General features: G+C 47.9%; 1 protein-coding gene across 5 annotated transcripts in view; it reads right to left on the bottom strand.

Annotated features, from left to right (window-relative positions):
- The window catches only part of LOC144178264 (uncharacterized), a 34699-nt gene that overhangs the window by 9544 nt on the left and 2263 nt on the right, over positions 1–22892 (bottom strand). The window lies entirely within an intron of this gene.

Raw genomic sequence — 22892 nt, 5'->3', positions numbered from 1 at the left:
TACTTCAGACAGCTGCACACTATCTGCTGCTTCACACTGCAAATTACTGTGGCCTATAAACACAACATAGAAACGCCCTTTCTGTGTACCATGGTTGACCTTGTGCGTTTGCGTAGAGCTAGCAAGGTGGTCGTAGTGGCTACAGCAAGCCCCGAAGCCTGCAAGAGAACATTGCCTCAGAGACTCAGGTGGCACAGAAGGTGAAGAAGGCAGTGGAGGGAAGTCAAAAGACAAAGAAAGGAACACGGGGAAAGGGAAGGAAACACAATGCACGAGCAAAGAAGTCTTCAACAAGTAACGAAACAGATGCATTCAAAGCACGCCAGCACATCAGTGCCTTAATAAACTTTTTCGAACACGCCCATTTGCCAATTCAGAGATGAACCAAGCTAGGCACTGTGATGGGCTTTGTATACAACTCAAAATTTTGCTTTAAATGCTTTAAAAGTGTAATGAAAAAATTAAAGCCGTTCCACTCAACGTGAAAGCTGTCGTAAATGCAGAGCAGTTATTCGCCATAACGGCCTGTGGCACCGTTATCCGCTTACTGCTACTACCCATCACGCTCTTCGCCTCCCTGTCTCACTTCTCTCTTGATGAATTGAACGAGGTTTGTCCAAAGCAGTTCAAATTTCCCACCTTCGCAGTGCTCGCGCGCCCCCTGCCTAGAACGAACAGCGCGAGCGGTTCTCGCACGTGCCGGCACCTTACTGCGCAGTCCACAACGCGCTGTTTTTGGCGGTCCCATCTCCCCGCGAGGGGGACTCGAGTAAATGCGTCGCATAGGGGGTGGGTGTGTTGCGTTAACGTTTAGTGTTTGGGGAGTTGGGGGTAGTGAATGCGTTGTATCAGCAGCTTCTTGACGTAGTTTGAATGAGTCAAGGATATAAGGCGCGTTCGTAGCCTCCCATTCTGTGTCGGCTTTGTGGCGCAGTGGGTAGAGCACCATGTACATTGCGTTCCGCCCGCAGGGTCGAGGGATCGAAACCAGGCGCCGGATAGTATTTTTTTTTCAGTGTAGGGCAGGGGTCTCAAACACGCGGACCCTTCTATTGCGGCCCGTGGCCCTCTCATGAGTGTCTTGGTTTATTTTTGTTTTTTAAGCGAATGAGTGAGCAGTGCGCGCCCTGCTTGTGTAGCCAAGGACTCAGGTGGCCAGAGACTGCTCGAAAACGCGTGGATATCGTCTTTCACGGCTTCTTGTTACCAGAGCGGACACCCCTCTTTTCCGAAGGCCCCTCGATTCGGGCGCCGTTAAGTCGGGTGCACAATGGTCACAAGCGAGTGCGACTTGTGGATCGAGCACTCTGCAGTGCGCACAGGGCTGGGCGAGCGCAGGCCGCGGAGAAACTGCCCGCGGCGTTTTACGACCCCGCGAACGGGGCTGGCTGCATGTCACTAATGAGAAAACGGCGGCTTGTGCGGAGTTTTTGAGGCTTCTTCGAAAGCGCGACGGTTTCCGGGCGTTGTATGGTGTTTGTGGATATTTGCTTTCCTGTTCGTCTTTGTGTCAAACGCTTTTACTGCGCTGCAGCTGTGGAGAAAATGACGCGGCCGCACATCAGACTCTAGGTTCGGGCTCTAAAATGCACCCACGTGCGTTTAGGGGCGTGTCACAGCGTTATTTATGGCCTGGGAGAGAGTGACATCTCGCTGCTGAGGAAAAGACTGCACATTGCCCTTCGAAACTCTGCACTTCCAGACATCAAACGCCACATATCTGTTCGCGTGCGCTAAATTTAGACGCCAAACCAAGCGCCGATCCTCCGACTCGCAAGCTGTTGACAGCACTGTGGATGGTAGCGGCGCCCCAAGTCAATCATAATAGAGCGCACTACATAATTGTGCTCCAACGTGCCTGTCGCCTCCGTAAATGTGACAGGTGTCTTTTTGACCTTTTGGACGAACTGCAAACGAAGCTTTCTGCTGTGGAAGTCTAGGGAGCCACAATGTCGTTGTCCAAGCAGTCTGCAAAACGCAAAGTGGAATACGAGAAGAGATGCTTTCAGGAGCGATGGGAACTTTCTTATTTCTTCACGGAATCAAGAGACAAGGTGTTGTGCTTAGTCTGCCACCAGACTGTGGCTGTGCCGAAGGAGTACAATGTTCGACGCCACTTCATGACTTGTCATCACGAGAAGTATGGGGCCCTCACTGGCAACGTTCGCGAGCACACCGTGACTCAACTGAAGTCGGCGTTGGGAAAGCAGCAAAACCTGTTCAAAAAGTCGGCCAAAGAAAGCGACGAAACGGTAAGGGCCAGCTTCATAATTTCTGAGCTTATTGCCAAATCTTCCAAGCCCTTCACTGAAGGCCTGTTCGTTAAGCAGTGCCTGCTCGGAGTTGCTGATGCTACCTGTCCCAGCATGAAAAAGACATTCGAGAAAATAAGCCTCTCTCCAAACACAGTCGCCGAGAGAATTAACGAGATCAGTGGAGACATTGAAAAAGGATTAATCAACCGATGCCACGAGTTTGAAGCATTCTCTATTGCAGTTGACGAAAGCACCGACATTACAGACAAGGCACAATGTGCTATCTTTGTAAGGGGTGTAGACAAAAACCTGAACGTCACTGAGGAACTCTTGGACTTAATCCCAATGAAAAGCACGACCACAGGGGCGGATATTCTTTCTGTTCTCGAAAGAGTGGTCGAACACGCTGGACTGCCGTAAGAAAAGTTGGTTTGTTTGGCTACAGACGGTGCGCCATCAATGGTGGGATGCAAGAGCGGGCTTGTTGGTCGATTGCGGACGAAACTCCCTGCACTCGGAATCACCAATCAATTTGCCGCGGTTCACTGCATTTTGCACCGAGAATCACTCTTTGCCAAGTCTCTGTAAATGAAGAGCGTAATGGAAATCGTGCTCAGCGCAGTGAACTTCATCCGTTCAAGAGCTCTTAACCACCGCCAATTTGTATCTCTTTTAGAAGCGGTTGGCAGCGAATATGGTGAAATTTTGTACCATACAGAGGTGCGATGGCTGAGTCGTGGAAGAGTGCTGAAACGATTTTTTGATCTCCGAGAGGAAATTGACGCCTTCATGAAGAGCAAGAACAGGGCCATTGTTGAGCTGTCAGACGAAAAGTGGCTTCACTCCCTTGCGTTCCTCAGTGATATCACTGATCATTTGAGCTGCCTCAACGTTAAACTTCAGGGAAAAAACAAACTGATCACGAAAATTCATGACGACATTCAAGCCTTTCAATCCAAATTGCAGCTTTGGGAGAGACAGATGAGAATTCAGAAGTTTGATCATTTTCTAACCCTGAAGTCGCTGGAGAACGTGGATAAACAATCCTGTGATAACTTCGCTGACCTCCTCCATAATCTCCAAAGAGAATTCGAAGGACGCTTCCAAGACATCACCAGCCTCGCCAATGAATTCCGGATTTTTTCGTTGCCGTTTTCGGTGCCGGTGGATGACGCAACGCCCGAGTTACAGATGGAACTTCTTGAGCTGCAAGCTAATATTCCGTTGAAGCAGACATTTCAGGACGTGGCTGTACCAGACTTCTACAAGTTTCTTGGCGATGCAAGTTTCCCGGCTCTTCGTCAACAGGCTGCAAGGATCATTGCCATGTTTAGAAGCACCTACTTGTGCGAACATCTGCTTTCCTTGCTGAAGGTGAACAAGTCAGCTCTCCGGTCGAGGATGACTGATGAGATGTGTTTTGTGTTTTCTCGTCAATTACTGATATTTTCTCGTCAATTACTATCAATAACGTTTATTATAGTACGATATGGAGACGCAGCTGCCCTGAATCCTCTTTTTGTAAGGCACCCAATACAGTCACCACATGTTGAAGCATAATCGTGGAACAAATTTTTGATATTTCAGAATAGGCAGCCACATTTTAGTCATTCTGGAGATTGGTATCGATACGTGTCGCGAATCCTGACGCCCAGTTCCATTCTGGAAAGGCAGCGTTATCTGACATTTTGTTAATCATCACCTCCCCCCCCCCTTCTTCGCTCTCCCGGCCCTTGCGGGACTAAAATTCGTGACTGCGGCCCGCTCACTGATGTGAGTTTGAGACCCCTGGTGTAGGACAACGACGGTGCGGACTACGACGGACGTCAACGCGGGTGACATCGTGAGTTACTGAAATGCTCTGCATTTAAAAATTTGGACTTACCATTACAGTGATTCTAGCCGTGTATAAATGCTGATGGTGCCACCTCTGCAGTGGTACTTGAGGCTAAGCAAGGCCATAGGAATGTAGCCTACAGTGGAGCATTGCTTTACTAGTCAACCTGTAAGGTTAAAAGGACAGTAACAGCCTATGTCACCCACTGCAACGGTACGCTTGCAGCAACCCATGATGATGATTGGAGGCCCTCCCTTTGTATCGGGACGCCAGTTGTTACCAACCGACTTGCCTGAGTGATTCTACTTATTTGCCCTACCCTTCCCCCCCATCCCCTTGGTTTTAAACTCCCATCGCTTCCCCCTTCCTGCCCCCCCCCACCTTCTGTTCTAAATTCTAAGTCGGTATATTACTGTTCCTACGTCCCACTCTCTTCCCTACTTTTCTTCCACCACCACTTCAGCCGCCTCTTCGTCACCTCTATGGCCCTCAAGTTGAGGCTCCCCCTCAGACCAAATCCCAAAGCCTCCGTCAACGTCGTTTCCCGATCGTGCCGCCGCGGTCGTATCTCTGTACAGTCTATGACAATATGCTCTACGGTCTCCCGATCCCTGCTGCAGCATACACAAGTTTCGTCATGTCGGCTGTAGTTAGCCGTGTATTCCCGTGTTCTCAGACACCCCGCCCATGCTTCAAAGAGCAATGCACTGCCTTGCGTGTCGCCATAGAAACTTTCCTACCTGATTTCTAGTTTCTCTGTTCTATTAGCCTCCAGGGTTTTTTTTTGTCTTCCATTCTCTGCATCCAATTTGTAGTCTCTGCTGCTTTTACCTGCTTTTTAACTGTTGTGTATACCCCACCTTCCCTACCGAATTTCCGTACCGCTTGGTCAGTTGTATGGTCCTACGTCTCCACCGCGTGTCCATGCTCCTCACATACAAAAACCTAAACAATCTCGCGGCCCATTTTTATTCCTCCATGTCCCGTAGTCTCTCCTCAAATTTTATCTGATGTCTGTACTACACGCCATCTCACTGCCAGCATAAAACAAAGAAAAAACAAGACAACGAAAAGACGGGATTGAGCATCCCACGCAAACGGTGGAACCACCATTAGTGAATTCAATTGCAAACATCGTGGTCAGATCAGCTGGTTGCCGTGATGGCCTCTCAGTCTAGGCACAAGTCTCGATTTAGACGCATGCGACACAAAAAGCATGAGCCTCCAACCCCATGAATGCCACTGACGTAAGGAACAGGTGAAACTAAACGATGCACATATGGTGCAGCAAGAGTGGCTCATTACAGTATGAATTACATTTTTGGCTAGAAATGCATGCATGGTTCAGATAGATGCATATGTCCACGTAAAGATGTTCAAACTGTTACGGGACGTATAATCTTAGTTTTCTTGAGTCTTTGTCGGAATAGTGCTAGAACACATGCCTCTAGTTTCCTCCAGCCGTCTGCAAAGCGTTATGTTTGCTCAGAATCAAGCCAACCCTATGCACAGGGAGCAGAGACAAGGCTTTTGCGATTGGTCTGGAAAGCTTCGCTTGTGAGAGGCTTAAGCCAAGTAATAATCGCACGCTTATCACACTTTCTAAAAGTCGAATAGGTCTACTGACATCCCCGCGAGCGGCCAGCGATACATGCATGCATGAAAACAAAACCAAAAAAAATCGCGCCAATCCACCCCGTGAATGTGGTTGGAAAGCAAAGCTGTAAGCGGCACCCATAACGATTACTCATGCGACGTCACTTAAAATCACTCACATCGCTCTACAAATTGTAAAACCAGAGAGAAGTGAAATGCACTTAGCCACATCATTTATTACTTCAAATAGATATTCTTGGTAAGGTTAAACCAATGCATGATGCATGAACGGTGTTGGGTTGAGTTGTATCTGTGTAGCACAAGAGTGGAAACTTTTTTTTATTATATCAAAGTAAGCTCCAACCCGGTGTTAGACGATCTGACTTCTCCGTCTCTGCGCCGCGGACAGAGGCGACGGGACGGAAAGGTCAAGGTAAGGCGAAGGTACGGTCTGTCTCAGAAGGCGATAATGCTGGATTATCTCCCTGGACGTGACAAGCGGGTAACTGTCCTCGTGCAGCTCCATAGCATGGGAGGTAAGAGCGCAGGCTTGTTGGGTGGGCGTATTTGTTGCCCTCCATTGAAGCGTGAGGCGGTGTCCAGATGAGCTGAATGGAACCGTTTGGGGAGTGGTTTTTTAGCACGCACAGTGCAGGTCAGGACACCCAATCCGACTGGTAATTCCAGTAGGCTTGCTGGGAATCGGTGTCTACCCTCCGAACCCCTGGTTGAGTGAGAACCAAGGTGATGGCTGCCTCATATGCTGCCATCATTTGTTGGGTCCTAAGCGAAATACACGCAGGTTGGTTCTGGAGGTAGCCGCGATGATGGCGTGTTGCTGCTTTTGATGTTTGCAGAAGTCTGTGTAGATAACTGCATGAGCCCCACCGAGGGTGGTGTTTCGCGCTTGAGCCCGTGCTTTTCGTTGACCCTCGTCATGTGAGGGGTTCATATTTCTAAGCAAAGGGAGCATCTTTACTTTTAGTCGCCAAGAGTCTGGGAGTACGTCAAGCGGAGTGACATTCTGGGCTGACCAGCCAATCTGGTGAAGCATGCGGTTACCCACCGCAGTTCTGAGTCGGACCTTCTGGTGAGAAAGATGGCCTTCTATCAGCTCTTCAACCGTGTTGTGGAGCCCGTGCTTAGCAGCCTAAGTGTGGACGCACTCATGAGAAGGCCAATGACCCGCTCAACCGCCTTTATAATCATTATATAAAGCATCTCTATGTCTTCCTCGTCGAGAAGAAGATAGGGGTTTGTCGTAAGTAACTCTCGAGAGGACAAAAGCTTCAATTAATCGAAAGGTACCGGATTCTTTTAGGCCTCGCTTTTTGGTGGCAACTGGCCTGATCATGTGTGATTAGATTAATGCTGTTTTTGAGGCGCTGCCTGGTCATCGAGGAGTATTTGAATGTATTCCTTGATTTGGCGTGATGGCGGACGACAAGGAGCTGTGATTTTTTACGTGAACACTGGAGGCCACAGGCTTTATTTAGCACATTGGCGTACTAAAAGTGAGATTCCATGGATTGGTGTAAGTTTACTTTAATTTTTGTAACTCTTAGCACATGAGCAAGGGCTTCTAGACGGGTTTGAGTGGTCGTGTAACGCTTTCACGTGGCATTCAGCGAGAAGGCAGGGGGTAAACCCGTAGATGTGCTTGGTCAGTACACCATTTGTCTTCCCGTGTTCGCGTGGGCTCGCAGCTAAATCGGTAAGACAACAGGCTCTCGCTTTGTTAGTCTATTAGTTGTAGGTTCGATTCCCGGCGGTTCCAGTAAATTCTTTTATTTGTTGTCTGGAGTTTTCTGGTGACACCAACGGTCACGAAAGAACCCTTGCGGGGTAGAGGTAGAAAGCTTTGCTTTAAAAAATCGCGCCAATCCACCCCGTGAATGTGGTTGGAAAGCAAAGCTGTAAGCGGCACCCATAACGATTACTCATGCGACGTCACTTAAAATCACTCACATCGCTCTACAAATTGTAAAACCAGAGAGAAGTGAAATGCACTTAGCCACATCATTTATTACTTCAAAGAGATATTCTTGGTAAGGTTAAATCAATGCATGATGCATGAACGGTGTTGGGTTGAGTTGTATCTGTGTAGCACAAGAGTGGAAACTTTTTTTAAAGCAAAGCTTTCTACCTCTACCCCGCAAGGGTTCTTTCGCGACCGTTGGTGTCACCAGAAAACTCCAGACAACAAATAACAGAATTTACTGGAACCGCCGGGAATCGAACCTACAACTAATAGACTAACAAAGCGAGAGCCTGTTGTCTTACCGATTTAGCTACGAGCCCACGCGAACACGGGAAGACAAATGGTGTACTGACCAAGCACATCTACGGGTTTACCCCCTGCCTTCTCGCTGAATGCCACGTGAAAGCGTCACACGACCACTCACACCCGTCTAGCAGCCCTTGCTCATGTGCTAAGAGTTACAAAAATTAAAGTAAACTTACACCAATCCATGGAATCTCACTTTTAGTATGCCAATGTGCTAAATAAAGCCTGTGGCCTCCAGTGTTCACGTAAAAAATCACAGCTCCTTGTCGTCCGCCATCACGCCAAATCAAGGAATACATTCAAATACTCCTTGATGACCAGGCAGCGCCTCAAAAACCGCATTAATCTAATCACACATGATCAGGCGAGTTGCCACCAAAAAGCGAGGCCTAAAAGAATCCGGTACCTTTCGATTAATTGAAGCTTTTGTCCTCTCGAGAGTTACTTACGACAAACCCCTATCTTCTTCTCGACGAGGAAGACATAGAGATGCTTTATATAATGATTATAAAGGCGGTTGAGCGGGTCATTGGTCTTCTCATGAGTGCGTCCACACTTAGGCTGCTAAGCACGGGCTCCACAACACGGTTGAAGAGCTGATAGAAGGCCATCTTTCTAACCAGAAGGTCCGACTCAGAACTGCGGTGGGTAACCGCATGCTTCACCAGATTGGCTGGTCAGCCCAGAATGTCACTCCGCTTGACGTACTCCCAGACTCTTGGCGACTAAAAGTAAAGATACTCCCTTTGCTTAGAAATATGAACCCCTCACATGACGAGGGTCAACGAAAAGCACGGGCTCAAGCGCGAAACACTACCCTCGGTGGGGCTCATGCAGTTATCTACACAGACTTCTGCAAACATCAAAAGCAGCAACACGCCATCATCGCGGCTACCTCCAGAACCAACCTGCTTGCGTGTATTTCGCTTAGGACCCAACAAATGATGGCAGCAGATGAGGCAGCCATCACCTTGGTTCTCACTCAACCAGGGGTTCGGAGGGTAGTCACCGATTGCCAGCAAGCCTACTGGAATTACCAGTCGGATTGGGTGTCCTGACCTGCACTGTGCGTGCTAAAAAACCACTCCCCAAACGGTTCCATTCAGCTCATCTGGACACCGCCTCACGCTTCAATGGAGGGCAACAAATACGCCCACCCAACAAGCCTGCGCTCTTACCTCCCATGCTATGGAGCTGCACGAGGACAGTTACCCGCTTGTCACGTCCAGGGAGATAATCCAGCATTATCGCCTTCTGAGACAGACCGTACCTTCGCCTTACCCTGACCTTTCCGTCTCGTCGCCTCTGTCCGCGGCGCAGAGACGGAGAAGTCAGATCGTCTAACACCGGGTTGGAGCTTACTTTGATATAATAAAAAAAAGTTTCCACTCTTGTGCTACGCAGATACAACTCAACCCAACACCGTTCATGCATCATGCATTGGTTTAACCTTACCAAGAATATCTCTTTGAAGTAATAAATGATGTGGCTAAGTGCATTTCACTTCTCTCTGGTTTTACAATTTGTAGAGCGATGTGAGTGATTTTAAGTGACGTCGCATGAGTAATCGTTATGGGTGCCGCTTACAGCTTTGCTTTCCAACCACATTCACGGGGTGGATTGGCGCGATTTTTTTATATCAAAGTAAGCTCCAACCCGGTGTTAGACGATCTGACTTCTCCGTCTCTGCGCCGCCAAGAAGTGCAACCATCCAAACGACCTGTGCACACGGCGCTGCAGAAGCCGTGCAGGGAGCGCAACTTCACTTCTTTGGGTGGCCAGATGAATGGGTGGAGCCCAGCTGCGTGCCCAGCTGCCTGCCTTCTCAAGATACTGCGGAAACCATTCGCTGACTGGCTGGCTTCTTGTGCAAGCAGGCTCAAGCTCAACTGTGCAAGCATGGGAGAAGTGCAGCCGATAAGATCGCTGTTTGGGCCAAGTTTGGCACTTATAATAAATAGTGCTTTGAAGTTTGGTGTGAACAAGTGACAATTCACTTATTCATCTATGTTTTTTCAAATTTGCTGCTTCGAATACCATTATGCTTTCAACTTGGAAAGTCCTAATGACAAGGCAAGACAATGAGCTGCGAATTTTAAGCAATCTGTAAGAAGCCAATATTGAATGCACAGGAAACAGATTTGTGGCGTTTTGTCTACCTTTAAATTTTCCACAGAGGTTACGTGTAACTGCCAGCTAGCAAGTTTAATGAAAAGTTTTTATCTGCTCAAATGCATGTAAAGAAGTGGCGATTGAAGGATGGATACGATAGCCCTTCACCCTCGCCAGTTGATTGTCTGCTAACGCCACAGTATGTCGTTCACCATTGCCGCTTGGCTTTTATTTCCCTTTCCTTTGCTCCAGTGCATGGTGTCGAACCGGAATTTTTTCGGGTTCGGTTCGGGTTCGGGTTCAAGCCTTTCGGGTTCGGTTCGGGTTCGGTTCCAAAGCCCCATTCCGTTCCGGATCGAACCGGTTCAAACGGGTTCAAACGAGTTCGAAGAAAAAAAGCAGGCGTGTTTTTTTGTTGTTGTTGTTAATTTTTTCTGCTCGTTTTTCGCTTCCTTATCAAGGCGGCATAAAAACAAAGTCATAATGAATTTTTCTGTGTGCAAATATTTTGTCTTGGCCAAACTAATGCGACCCTGGAACACTTTTTTAACTTTTTTGTAAATCTTGAGTGCTTGGAGAAAGTAGTCAACCAACACATCCTGTACTTAAATTAGAGGGTCATAAAGTGCCTCAGCCAAAAATTACTGCTCTCTCCTTATCAGATAACTTAGAAATTTGCTTTAAAGGAGCCATGAAGACAAAATACAAGTTTGTGTTATTCGAAAGATTTCGTGTTTTGTTGTGCCCCCAGCGCTTGTTCGAATGCAAACGCAGCTTTATTCACTGAGAAATTAATCAATTTATGTTAAAATTTTGATTTTCCCGCTAAATCGTGTGTTTTCGTAGCTGCAATGACATCACAGACCGCTCTGCAGCCTAGGATCCCTTGATTCGCGCGTCCGCCGTACAGGGTAGAGACACGTACACGCTGGGGCCGCCATTTTGGATCGCTCGCTCGCCGCCGAAGCAAGTCATTGTATCAAAATCGCGCTAAAAGTATCGCCGCAACGCGGTTAACTGGCAAAGTTTGAATCAACTTATCTGTTTCGCGTTGCTGGGTCACGTGGGAAACGAAACGAACAACGCGAGCGCTGAGCACGTTGACCCAATCGCAGCGGCACGGGACCGTTCAAAGGGTGTCTCCACCCTGTACGGCATAGTTGGTATCGAGGTATTCGCGCGTTTGTTTACGTTACTGGACCTAGATGGCGCCACCATACCATGGCGTGTCGTTTTCTGCCTTTTTTTTCGTTCTGGGAGAAAATCGTTTCGTGAAACATACTGCTCGCTCGACAAATATGTTCACGTGAGACACCGTCGCGTCAACCAATCGGCCAGTGTCGTCTGAGACAAACCCAAAGCCCCGCAGTCCTGTGCAGCTAAACAAGAATAGTGCGCGCAGTACCAACAGCAGCAGTACGCAGCGGTACTTCTATGTTTACATGTGCTTTCGTAACTTACACTTACCACCATTCTTACGGCTTTAAAAAGAATGTGCCCTAAATTTAAGGCAAATAGCTCGTTCGGCAGGCTTACACTCTGCCTAATTTTCGTTTGCTTTTCCCGCCCTCCGCCAATCGCAGAGCTGTCTCGTGTGACATCATAGGTTCTGTTGCGGGAAATGAGCTAGTGGGTCGCATGGCCATTCCCTTTTTTCCTAATTATGTGGCTTATTCGACCGAAGTTTACGTTAAAAGTGGTGTCAGTATGATTCTAACGAGGCAATCTTTTGAATGAACCAAACTTGTGTTTTCTCTTCATGGCTCCTTTAAATATATTTCTCTCTTTCCCGGTCTTGGCGTTCTTCGACCGCTGAATGAGGTCATTACAGCGGTGTAGCGGCTATTTGCCGGCTTTCCTTAAGTTGCAGAATAGAACGCATTTGATAGCCACTTTAAAAAGAAAGCCACAAAAGCGAAGCAGAAACGGAAGCTGCATCCGCAGCGACGATCGAGCAAATCACGCACTGTTGCTCCGTGCTGGAAATAGCTATAGTTTTGGAAGTGCTTCCAGATGCGCAGAAGAGTGAAAGCGTTTATAGAAAGTGTTTATTGATTGATTGATTTTTTTGTTATTTATTTATTTATTTATTTATTTATTTATTTATTTATTTATTTATTTATTTATTTATTTATTTATTTATTTATTTATTTATTTATTTATTTATTTATTTATTTATTTATTTATTGTTGGGTTTAACGCGCCGACGCAACGCAGGCAATGAGGTGCGCCATAGTGGAGGGCTCCAGATTAATTTTGACCACCTGGGGATCTTTAACGTGCGCCGAAATCTCGTACACACGGACGTTTTCGCTTTTCGCGTCCGTCAGGAAAGCGGCCGCCGCGGCCGGGAATAGAACATGCGTCCTTAGGGTCCTTAGGCTCAGCAGCGCAAGCCTCCACTGAGCCACCGTGGCGAGTTTATCTAAAGTGTTTAATAGCTCCTTTAACTGTCCAAGCTACTGCAAAACGTTTTCTGTGGTAGTGTGACAAGTATGTGGTGCCCCTCCCCCCCTTCCCCCTCCCCAATTTTCGTTGGCCGCTAAGTTCGGTGGCACTGCCAGGCTCGGTGGGAAACATTGTGCATGGCTGGCGAATATACAGCGACGAGCACAGCCGCTCGCGGTCAGTCACCGTCACCACCAGCACGCTGCGGGTCGTCACTCGAAAGAGGGTACTACGACCCTCCCACGTTCACGAATGCGGGCCAAATTGTGACAGGTAGGTCAACGATTACAACAATAACTGAAGCGAAACAAAAGGATCGTTGGGACACTTAAGGCTGCCTATTTGTATGAATGGGAAAGCATTACTCTTTATGGTCGCAGGTTTAGGTCTACTAATTTAAGTTGGTTCATTTTTATGATTTAATTTTATTTTATTTTTGGTTCATATACCACTGCACTTTTATACACCACAGTTGTTTTCTTGAGGAAACAAAAAATATGGCAGTCGATTACGGTAGTCGCTAATACGAAATTTGAGCACAGCGCGAACTGTAGTCTTGTCGGCGACGGCGCATAGCTGCTGTGTCTTAGGTGATCAAGTCCTCAACAAATGCACGACGGCATGCGGTATACTCTGTCGTTCTTTCGTAAGGCGTTGCTGCCATGGAGCATGCCTCGCGCGGTCTTGAAATTTCGCCCTCCCCTCCCACTTTCGCCATACTTTGGTCCTCCGCTTTCCTGCTCGCTCTATCTTCGGTGGCGTCTTCGTTCTCTCGGTTACAACGAGGCCGACGCTGAGGAACTACGCGAAACCACAGGAGAGGGCGCTTAAAGGGACCCAGAAAAGCTTTGTGAAGGTGGCAATCAAATGAATTCAGGTGGTAGAACACATAACGGGGGATTTTTTAGCAAAGTGTGAGCCTAATACGTTGTACGGATAATTTGTAAACAATTTTTGAAGATCGCCTTTCCCAGCCGATGAGCGCGCCGCCGCAGCGAGCCGACCACGGCAGACGCAACGCCGCCGCGGCTGACGCAACGACGATCGCGGCTGACGCAACAGCGAGGCGCCTCCCTGATTCGGCCGATCGTCGGTCGCCGGCAACGTCACTGCCATTGGCTTCCGGCTGCTCTTCCTCCTTCCTGCGCGATCCCAAGGCAAAGACGGGTCTGCAGCGATTGACGCGTGCCTAGGCGCAGGAATGTAGCTAGCGGAGAACGGAAGTCGAGCGTCGCGATGTCACATGGCTATTCCCAGTGTTTCCAGCTGCTTTAAAAAAGCAGAGAGGGAGGAGGAATCGATCGGCAAGGAGGGAGAGGTGCATTAATTGCTTCTGGCGCAGCTAATACTGAATGTAGATCAATAATTCCAACGGCATTGCATCGCTATATTGGTACTACGCGACAATAAAGGCCTTTTGTAACTTTTACAAAAGGCTTTTTGGGTCCCTTTAAGTGCTGCGCTCTAACGCATGGCTCTTCAGAGCCACCGCTGTGCCGCCCAGTGATCCACTCCCTTCGCCGACCAGTGACGAGCCACACATCGTCTCCAAATAATGCATCCTCGCCACAGTCTTCGCGAAGGCAAACATGTACCCTCCTGGCAAGCTGGCAGCGCCCCGGTGGCTCCAGCGCCTCCCCCATCGGTGCATCCTAACCAGAATCTTCTGGCAATGGGCAGCCTCCCTGCAGGCTGCCTTTTGCCTCCACCTACTAAGCAGACGACCCGTCCGTCCACAATCGTTTTTAGATGCAAGGCATCTCTTACACTCGGCCTGTCCCGCGTTGACCGGTTGACCGGCGTAGTCCGCACTCCTCATTACGCATGCGCAAACTCTCCTCGGTTCTTCTCTCCGACAGCTGTGCGTTATGCGCTCCCTCCGGCTCATTATCATAACAACAGCTGGCGCGCTTCGCCTACGTTCGCATGTGCTCCGGCGCGCTTGTGCGCGCATGTGTGCGCATGCGCAACTTTCCTCCGCTGTTTCCTCTCCTTCAAGCGCGCATATAAAGCGGTGAGCCCTCGGCTCCCGTTCCAAGGTAAATATAAATGGTAGCGAAGCTTCGGGCGAAAAGCGGTTCAGAACTTATTGCCAGCGACATCAGCATGGGGGCTTATGGGAGTGGCGATTGAAGCGCGACTAGGTGAGGAGGGAACAAGCACTAGTAACAAAAAACCAAGTTTTGTTCAACAATAAAACAACATTTATATTTTACGAACAATATTTATTTCTGAATGAGATTTATTTCGGCACATTGTGTAAATAATTTATAAAAAATGTTGTTCATTTTCAAAAACCTTTTTTGTAGTGCCCTCTGAAGAATGACACATGTCATTGCTCTGTGATGCAGTCCTTGTAGTGTTCGGGAAGGCGCTCCTAAAGTTCGTCTACTAGGAAACGCCCCTGGCGTGTTTTGCTGGTGCCCATTTGCATTCGTTTTTCCTTGTTAATTTGGTGTGCACTTAATTTTTGCTGTGCGTGGAGTTGCGAGGTGCGTTGTATCGTCGGTGAACACGTTTAGTACCGTGCCCGGCGGGCACGGTGAACTACGGGACGATGCTGCCAACGGTTGGAGCGGAGCGTTTTTCTCGGTACCTACGGAAATGATATGCTGTACAAGGTTGCAACAGCAACTCCCGTACGCCTGGCGTTTTACTGCCCCATTTTCCTCTCATTTCCACAGGTAACGCGAAACTATAGTACTGTTAATACGTGCGCGGGGGTTGTGTAAGGGGACGTGGTGGTGCTGCGAAAAAAAATGGGTCTAAAGCTTTGTTATGTCACAGTTATCTCTTGATTTCACCTCAGGCTGGCTCGGAGCAAATGGTGTCAATTACTCTAGGACTTCTCAGCGTAGTACCACTCGAATTTAAACGAGTCGCTTTAATTGTCTATCTCGGTGTCTTCTTACAACGCTTGTAGCGCTCGTTGCTTCCCGCACTTGTATGCGCAAGCATTATTTCCATCGCACTCTTGTGTTGTGCTGCTCCATGCTGCGTTGCTGCCAGATCTTTCCTGCTATGTGCTTTTACATACTGCCGTCGCTTTCGTTTGCATTGATCCATTTTTCCTCTTTTTACTTATCTGTTGCGACACTTCCCTAATAATGAAACCTGGAAATTGCAGGCGGGAATGCTGAGTGAACTTCTGTAGAAACCCATGTCTACTTGATAAGACGCCGGGACAGCTGCGGTGTGCTCGCTGCACTTTCGTGAATCAGCATTCCTGCGGCCCGGTTTTCTGCGTCAAGATGCAGTGCCTAGTTCTTTTCTCTTGTTTCGAAGTAGTTCTGCTGTTGTCGCTTTCATTGCTCATAATGCTATGTGTTACGGGTAAAGTCAATTTTTCGGCGCGTAAGGAAAATCATAATGCATGTAGTGCCCACGAACATTGTATACGTGCTGATTTTGTGCAGTGTGGTAAATTTGTTTTATGTTTATCCTTGAATAAAATTCAAATGTCTTGATTATAGCATGACTGCGTTATTTCTTCTCTTAGAACAGAAGTACACAAACTGAGCAAGCATTATATAACCTTGATCTATAACACGCACGCAACCTGCGTATGTGCGACGCAATTAAACCCAGCAGTGGCGTTGGTAGAAATTGGTATCTGGGTAAGGAGTAGGCATGTTTTTTATATGAAAGGGGAGCCGGGGAAGTGGTCAAGTGTCATTTTGTGCTCTGTATCCCAAGGCAGAAAAAAAATTCCGGTCGGAGGGGGAGGGGGGAGGGTACGTTTGTCAACCATTGCAATCAAAATAAACAACTGATTGCTTTTATACAGCAGTGGAAGGCATGAATACAGAAAAAAGGTTCAGAGAAGATGCAAGATGTTTTTATAAACACCGAGGCGAATCACACGACAGTATGCTAAAGTACGTTTCTCTAGTCACGAGTATAAATTGGCGTTGACTTGAAGCACACACGCCAAGGGCTCGCCAACTTGCGTCAGATGGCACTGATATGAGCCCTCAGCGATCAGAGGCCTGCTAAGGCTGTTTTGGGGCCCTGTTCTCGACTGCACAAATTGCCCGCAATTCAGGCAATTTCCCGGAAGTCTTTTCTGATTGGCTTTTAGTTTTGGTCACGTGCTTCCGGTTGACAAAGCGGTTGTGTGTGCTGTCGTCATTTTGACGTTTCATGTCGTCTACGGACACCAGTTCTACAGTTTGCCTTATTTCTCGTTACTAAAGGCGCATAATTCTTGGCCGGCAATGAAAAACCAGACAAAATGCAGCGGACATGACAACGTAAGCCTGTCTTTGCTATTCAACAACAATACTGCTTGTTATACACCCCCCCTCTGTGATTGGCTGAGAAGGCGTGACGTAATTTAAACAGTTGGCGGGAACGATTACGTCATGCATTGGCAACTTCAGCCTGCGTAAAAGTGACCTAATGCTACGTAACAGCTTAAAAATGGCGGCTGTTTTTGTCGCAAAATACAAGCAAAATAGGGCACAATATTGCCCCGGCTTATGGCGCCGCGAAATGTGCGGCAATTTGCAGCAGGCGCAGTTTCGCATGCGCGCTGTTTAAAGCATGTTTCCTACCGAAACAAATTATAGTTTCAACTGCTTCCAAGTCACCGATCATGGAACATACAAATAACGTGCAGTATTTTGCTTTTATGTTTGGCAATGAAATAAAAATTATTTGTTTGGCGTAACCGCAACATAAGAGGGCAGTACAAGCCTCTCCATGACAAAGAGAACCCAATGCATGGCATTTGTCCATACTTGTCCTAGTAAGCTGTTGGGTCACATGATCGAACTCACGAGAAAAATAACAATGAAAAGTGACTATTTAGTTTACAACAGCCATATTACAGCGCTGATTGCAGTCGAGCTTGACGAATGAGTGAATCGGCGACATCGGTGCGCTCCGCGGTTATCAGGCGTAGCGCTTCGCTGCTCTTATGTGTCATAGAAGCGATGGTCGCGGCCGTCTTTTTCTGTGATCCCGCCATAAACTTGTAACATAGCAGCAGACGATGGCGTGGCGGCGGTGGCGGTGGCGGCAGGGAAGGTGATAACGCAACAAAGCTTGCATTGAAGCAGAGAGCCCAGCTATGTTAATAAAAGCGATTGAAAGAAATAAATAGATACGGTAAAAAATTGTGTGATGTTCTTTAGCTCGACATCCGCCTTTCGCTCGCTTTTGGATCAGCGTTACTCGATCGCCTTGTGGTGTTGGCCCCAAATTTGACATCCAGAAATGTGTTTTTCTTGTCAGCCTCAGCTACCGTCTTAATTTTTATAGTACATGCCAAGTGTTTTTATATCTTTCTTGCACAATATTTGATACCTTGGTAGTGATCTTTATGAGTGACTCGTCAAATTACACTGCATGTCGTCATAGCTATAGGTGCAGCACGTCACTGATTGCTTACGTCATGCTTACGCAAAAAAAACATGGGCGAAATGCCGGCAATTTGTGCAGTCGAGAATAGGGCCCTTGAAGTCAAATTTTCCCGCTAATGCCACCAAAATGATGTCACTTTCTGACCGGATTTTGCGTCACATCCTGTTTATTTTTTGTTCCGCCGGAAGTGTTCCCTCCTCACACAGATGGCGCTAAGCCCCATGAGCAGCTAGAGTTCCTGTATATAGCTCCCGGCGGAAGCTATATACAGGAACTCTATGAGCAGCTTAAGAGCCGCCATTTTTTGAACGTATGGGCTTTTATGGAAGCTTCGCTACCAGTTATATTTACCCTGCCCGTTCATTTAAGCGCGCGCTTTCGCTTGACACAGTTGCTCGACTCCGCTTGACTTTGCTCGTGCTTCGCTTGACGACGACGACTCCGTTGAATCTTCCGATGAAGACGGTCTTTACGTACTTGGAACTCCACGTGTGAATGAGCATCATTTAAGGTTCACTACACTTCAACCACATTTGGGTAACCAACATAACGGAAACGCGCATTGAACCCCGTGAGATGCCTTGCATCACCCCAGGGTTCCCCTCGTTGGAAGGTGGCGGAATTTTTTTTGGTACCTTTGAGTGTCGCCGTGGCGGGGCATTTTGCGTCTCCCCTCCCCTCACCCCCCCCCCCCCCTCCGGCGGCTCGTGACGGGCCGCCCCTCGTCCACAAATCATGCATCCTCACCAGAATTTTGGATCCATGAAATGTTACGCACGCACGCTTGCACGCACCCCTATCTTCGCACAATGAGGCAAAAAAATTTGCATTATAAATAAATCGGTTGGTCTGCTACGCTTTTCATATACCCCAAGTTTCAACGGCGCTTTAACTTTAACACGAAATCATTAGCAGTGATAGAAGTAGAAAACAGTCCGGCGTCGGCGTTAATTTCCGACTGCTAAGCGTGGCAGGTGACATTTAGAGCAATTTCCTTCTGCTCATTTTTAAGTGCAATGCACTTCTTAAGCGACCCTGAACCTGCGTCCACCGGCGATTTCCGCGCACGTGGAGATGGGCGCGCGCAGCCTGGCCGCTGACATGGCACATACCCACGTGGGGGATTGGCCAGGAATCTCCTCGTCTTCCTTGGCAACGGGGGGAGATGGGCGCGCGCTGCTTGGCCGCTGACATGGCACATACCCACGTGGGGTATTGGCCAAGAATCGGGCGTGAGAAGGGCTAATGCACCTGCTTAAAGGAGCCATGAAGAGAAAACACAAGTTTGGTTCATTCGAAAGATTGCCTCGTTAGAACCATAACGACACCACTTATAACGCAAACTTCGCTCAAATAAGCTACATAATTAGGAAAAAAGGAAATGACCATGCGACCCACCAGCTCATTTTCCGCAACAGAACCTGTGATGTCACTTGGGAATGCTCTGCGATTGGCGGAGGCCGGCAAAAGCAAACGCATGTTAGGCAGGGCTTACAGCTTGCATAGCGAGCTAAATGCCCGTGAAACATACTGCACATTCTTTTTATGACAAAGAACGGTGGAGTAAACGGTTGAAGGTCCGAACGAACTCGCAAGCGTGTGCGCCAATGCGTACGAAACTAGCGCCGCGGCCGAGCTCGACATCTCGCCGTCGCGCAGACGAATTTTCGGGTTCGAGGCTCTTCGGGGCCAACCAACCGTTCCAGCACGCACAGCCGCGACCTTGCTTCGTATCGTAATCCCTTCACAGGAGGTTGGCCGTCATATCGCCAACCAGCAAAGGTAAAAATAGAAACGAGGGGAGTAAGGAACAGCAAGAAGCGACGAGATAGTGCCAGTCGTCGCGTAAGTTTCGAATGGTGTTGGCTTGCTGCTGTCGTTACGAGCTCGTTTCCAGTTTACAACCACTGAAAACTTCAGTTTGTTCAGTTACGGCAGGGACCCTTACGTTAGCTCACTCCTGGGACATGCTGGCGCTCGTCGCCCGCTCTGACCTTGGGGAAAAAAATGCCGTAAACACCGCGCATTGACGCTCGTATCTTTCTGGTCGAAGCAGAGAGCTCGCGCGAACGGCTTTCCATACACGACGCCGGCCAACTGGCATAAGTGATACTGCTACTGAAATTGAACTATTATTAACCGTAATCAAAATACGGCACATACGTACCAGTCTATATTCGTCCGTCGCGACGGGGCTGACGAGGCAGCGGTGCCGACGGCTGGGCGTTCGTCTGTTGTGGCTATCGCGGAATGGTCGCTTTCCCGTCCACCGCGTATCCCACAACTCTTGCCGCTCGTGCACTTAGAAGCATTGAGCGTTTTTGTGGTGTGAGGTTGTTAAATGCAAGCCCGAGCTCCTCGGCGAGAGTTTTGTTATCCGGATCAGGCGATTCCATGACTAGGGCTGCGGGTGCACTAGGTTTTACTAGTATTTTTAAAATGGCCGCCGTCTCGATCGACTCCCGCGTGTGGGTGCTATATGGAGTCGACATACTAAGTATCTGTTTCATGGACCGGCTCTATGACGCCATTGTTCACGTGACGAAATGTGCAATTTTAGCGGGAGATTGAAAATTTTGGCTTAAATTGCCTTATTTCTCAGTGAATAAAGCATCATTTGCTTCCGGGAAAGCGCTTAGGGTACTATGAAACACCTAATCTTTCGAATAAAACAAACTTTTTGTTTTCTCTTCATGGCTCCTTTAAAGGAGTACTGACACGAAATTTCAAAGCTGAGATCCGCTCTAGCAATCAAGTACAACGACAACACAAATAGGTGTCTGTGAATAAATGCATCTTTCTTTCTTTGTAGTTGTGTGTGTGTGTGTGATCTCTCTTTTGCGAACATTACCGAATCGCGCAAATTCAACTCATGCATTCGCACTTTCACATTCTTCCCCTCGGGGAAATGCGGGGAATTTTTTATCTGCTAACAGAGCTGTAAGAATGGGTATAAAGGCACATTGGACGGCATGTATAGGACGGCATTGGATAGGGATAGGGGCGGCCCATCACTAGCCGCCGGGGAGACCCCCCGATCTTCAGCGATGGCTGTGGTGGCCCCACCACCGCTGTCTTCAGGACTTCGTCCGGGAAATGGGTGCAAACTTGTACCTGTAGGACCTTATGCCAAAGGGCATACTGTCGCAATTAAAAAAAAACTTGCTCATGGCCCTTCAGCAGCCGGTGACAGTGATTGGGCTCTAGGAAAGATGATAGCCAAGTGAAGCCACAAGCAGCAGTAATGATCACTTGTAGAGAGAGAGAGAAAATGAAGTTTAATTAAATCGAAGCAAAGGTGCAGAGAAGCGTCCTCATTCGAGGGGGCCTAATCGATAGCCGTTTCCATCAAGAGCAACTGATCTTCCAGGCCGGAGCTGGCCATGGCTGTCTCCCAAATCTCTATGGAAACGTGGAGGTTGGGTGGATCTACGGTACACTTGTTGCAGCCGCCTACTATGTGTATGAGGTTCCCAGGCTCTCTACAGAAGCGACGAAATGGAGAGAGTTGTGTCCCGTCAAAGAGGTGGAGTCTGATGGTGTGTGGGAAGGTGTATGCCCGCAGGGCGCGGAGTAATCTTTCCTGGTTAATCGGTAGCGATTTGTGCGGGGAGGAATACGTTCTACGGAACAGGCTATAGTGCTGAGTAACTTCCTGGTCTGTGACTGCAGGATGCATGCACTCGTGCCCGGCTTCATCAGCGCTGGCTAAGCGGGTCAAATCTCGAGCCACGAGGTTGGTGATCTTGTTTGCCGGGGATGCCAGTATGATCTGGTGCCCATAAAATGGTGACTGTCTCCTTCGTGGTCTCCGATTGATCATTGGAAGTGTTGTAACATGCAATCGATCGTTGGCAATGTTGGGCCACGCCTGCTAAGAGTCTGTTATGAGAGTTTCGGCGCCGCTTCCTCAGTTTCAAGGGGGCTGTGTTCGGGGGTTGAGGTGCTACACCTGTGAGAGGCTGCAGAACGGTAGCACAAAGAAAGAGAAGGTATTGAAGAATGCTGCCGGGTGTCTCTTGCATCAAACCAGTTGATCGTTCCTCCTTTTTTTTCTTTCAGTTTAGTTTCTTTCCAACCGTCTCCCCTCGTATATATACACGTTTTGAAAACTCTTCGACGAATATAAAATATGCATTAGCAATTAGTCATTAACTTTAGTTCGAGATGTCAATTTTAATATAGAAACAACATAACAGCGCAATACGGGCATAAAGAAAGACCTTTTATAGCATTCAGGTGGTCGTCAAATAACTTTGCGCCTACTTTGTGCTTGACAAAATTTCCTGATTGGTCCGGAAGGAGAACGCTGCAAAATTTCTAAATGCCAAGGACCCCAAACATATCATGTGTGGTCCTACCGTCTAATCCCCCCTAACTGACCCGCTAATTCCTGTAATCAAAATTAATCAACACACCAGTCCAACTAATTCACATTAGCTCATTCACTCACCTTGCTAATCCACCCCAGTCTACCCGCTAACCCGCATTAATCGACTTTAATCTATCCGCCTCTTAAGTTTAAGGTTGAGCAGATTCAAGATGAGATGAAAATGTTATCAAATATACTTTAAAAGTCGAAATTAGGATCCCCCATTTTTTTATATCTCATGTTCTCTTACAGCAGTAACCAAAGGACACAACGGCACTCTACACAAGAAAAAGTGACGTTAACTTTGAGAACTACGAGTGTTTGTGTCTCAGTGGTGTTTGTATGTAACTGCCCATTGAAACTAAAATAAGTGGAAGATATGGATTTGTTGTTGATGGTGTCCGTGAAGGCCTTCACAAGCGGACAGGGATGCATGCGAATTAACAGCACATTGAAAACTTTACACGATTAAACACCATGAAGATAGCAACAATGAAGAATATTCCATGATATGTTGCCTCGGAATATGCGTTCTAACTTAAGTTATGCTAAATGTAAAAGATAATTGGGAGATATGGGCAGTACCTAACGCAAACTGATAGTATATACGGACAACTT

Source organism: Haemaphysalis longicornis, unplaced genomic scaffold (genome assembly GCF_048455015.1).
Source record: "Haemaphysalis longicornis isolate Haplotype H1 unplaced genomic scaffold, Haemaphysalis longicornis Haplotype H1 scaffold_1, whole genome shotgun sequence".
NCBI lineage: Eukaryota > Metazoa > Arthropoda > Arachnida > Ixodida > Ixodidae > Haemaphysalis > Haemaphysalis longicornis.
Note: the sequence above shows the minus strand (reverse complement) of the source record. Positions and strands in the feature narration are given on the sequence as shown.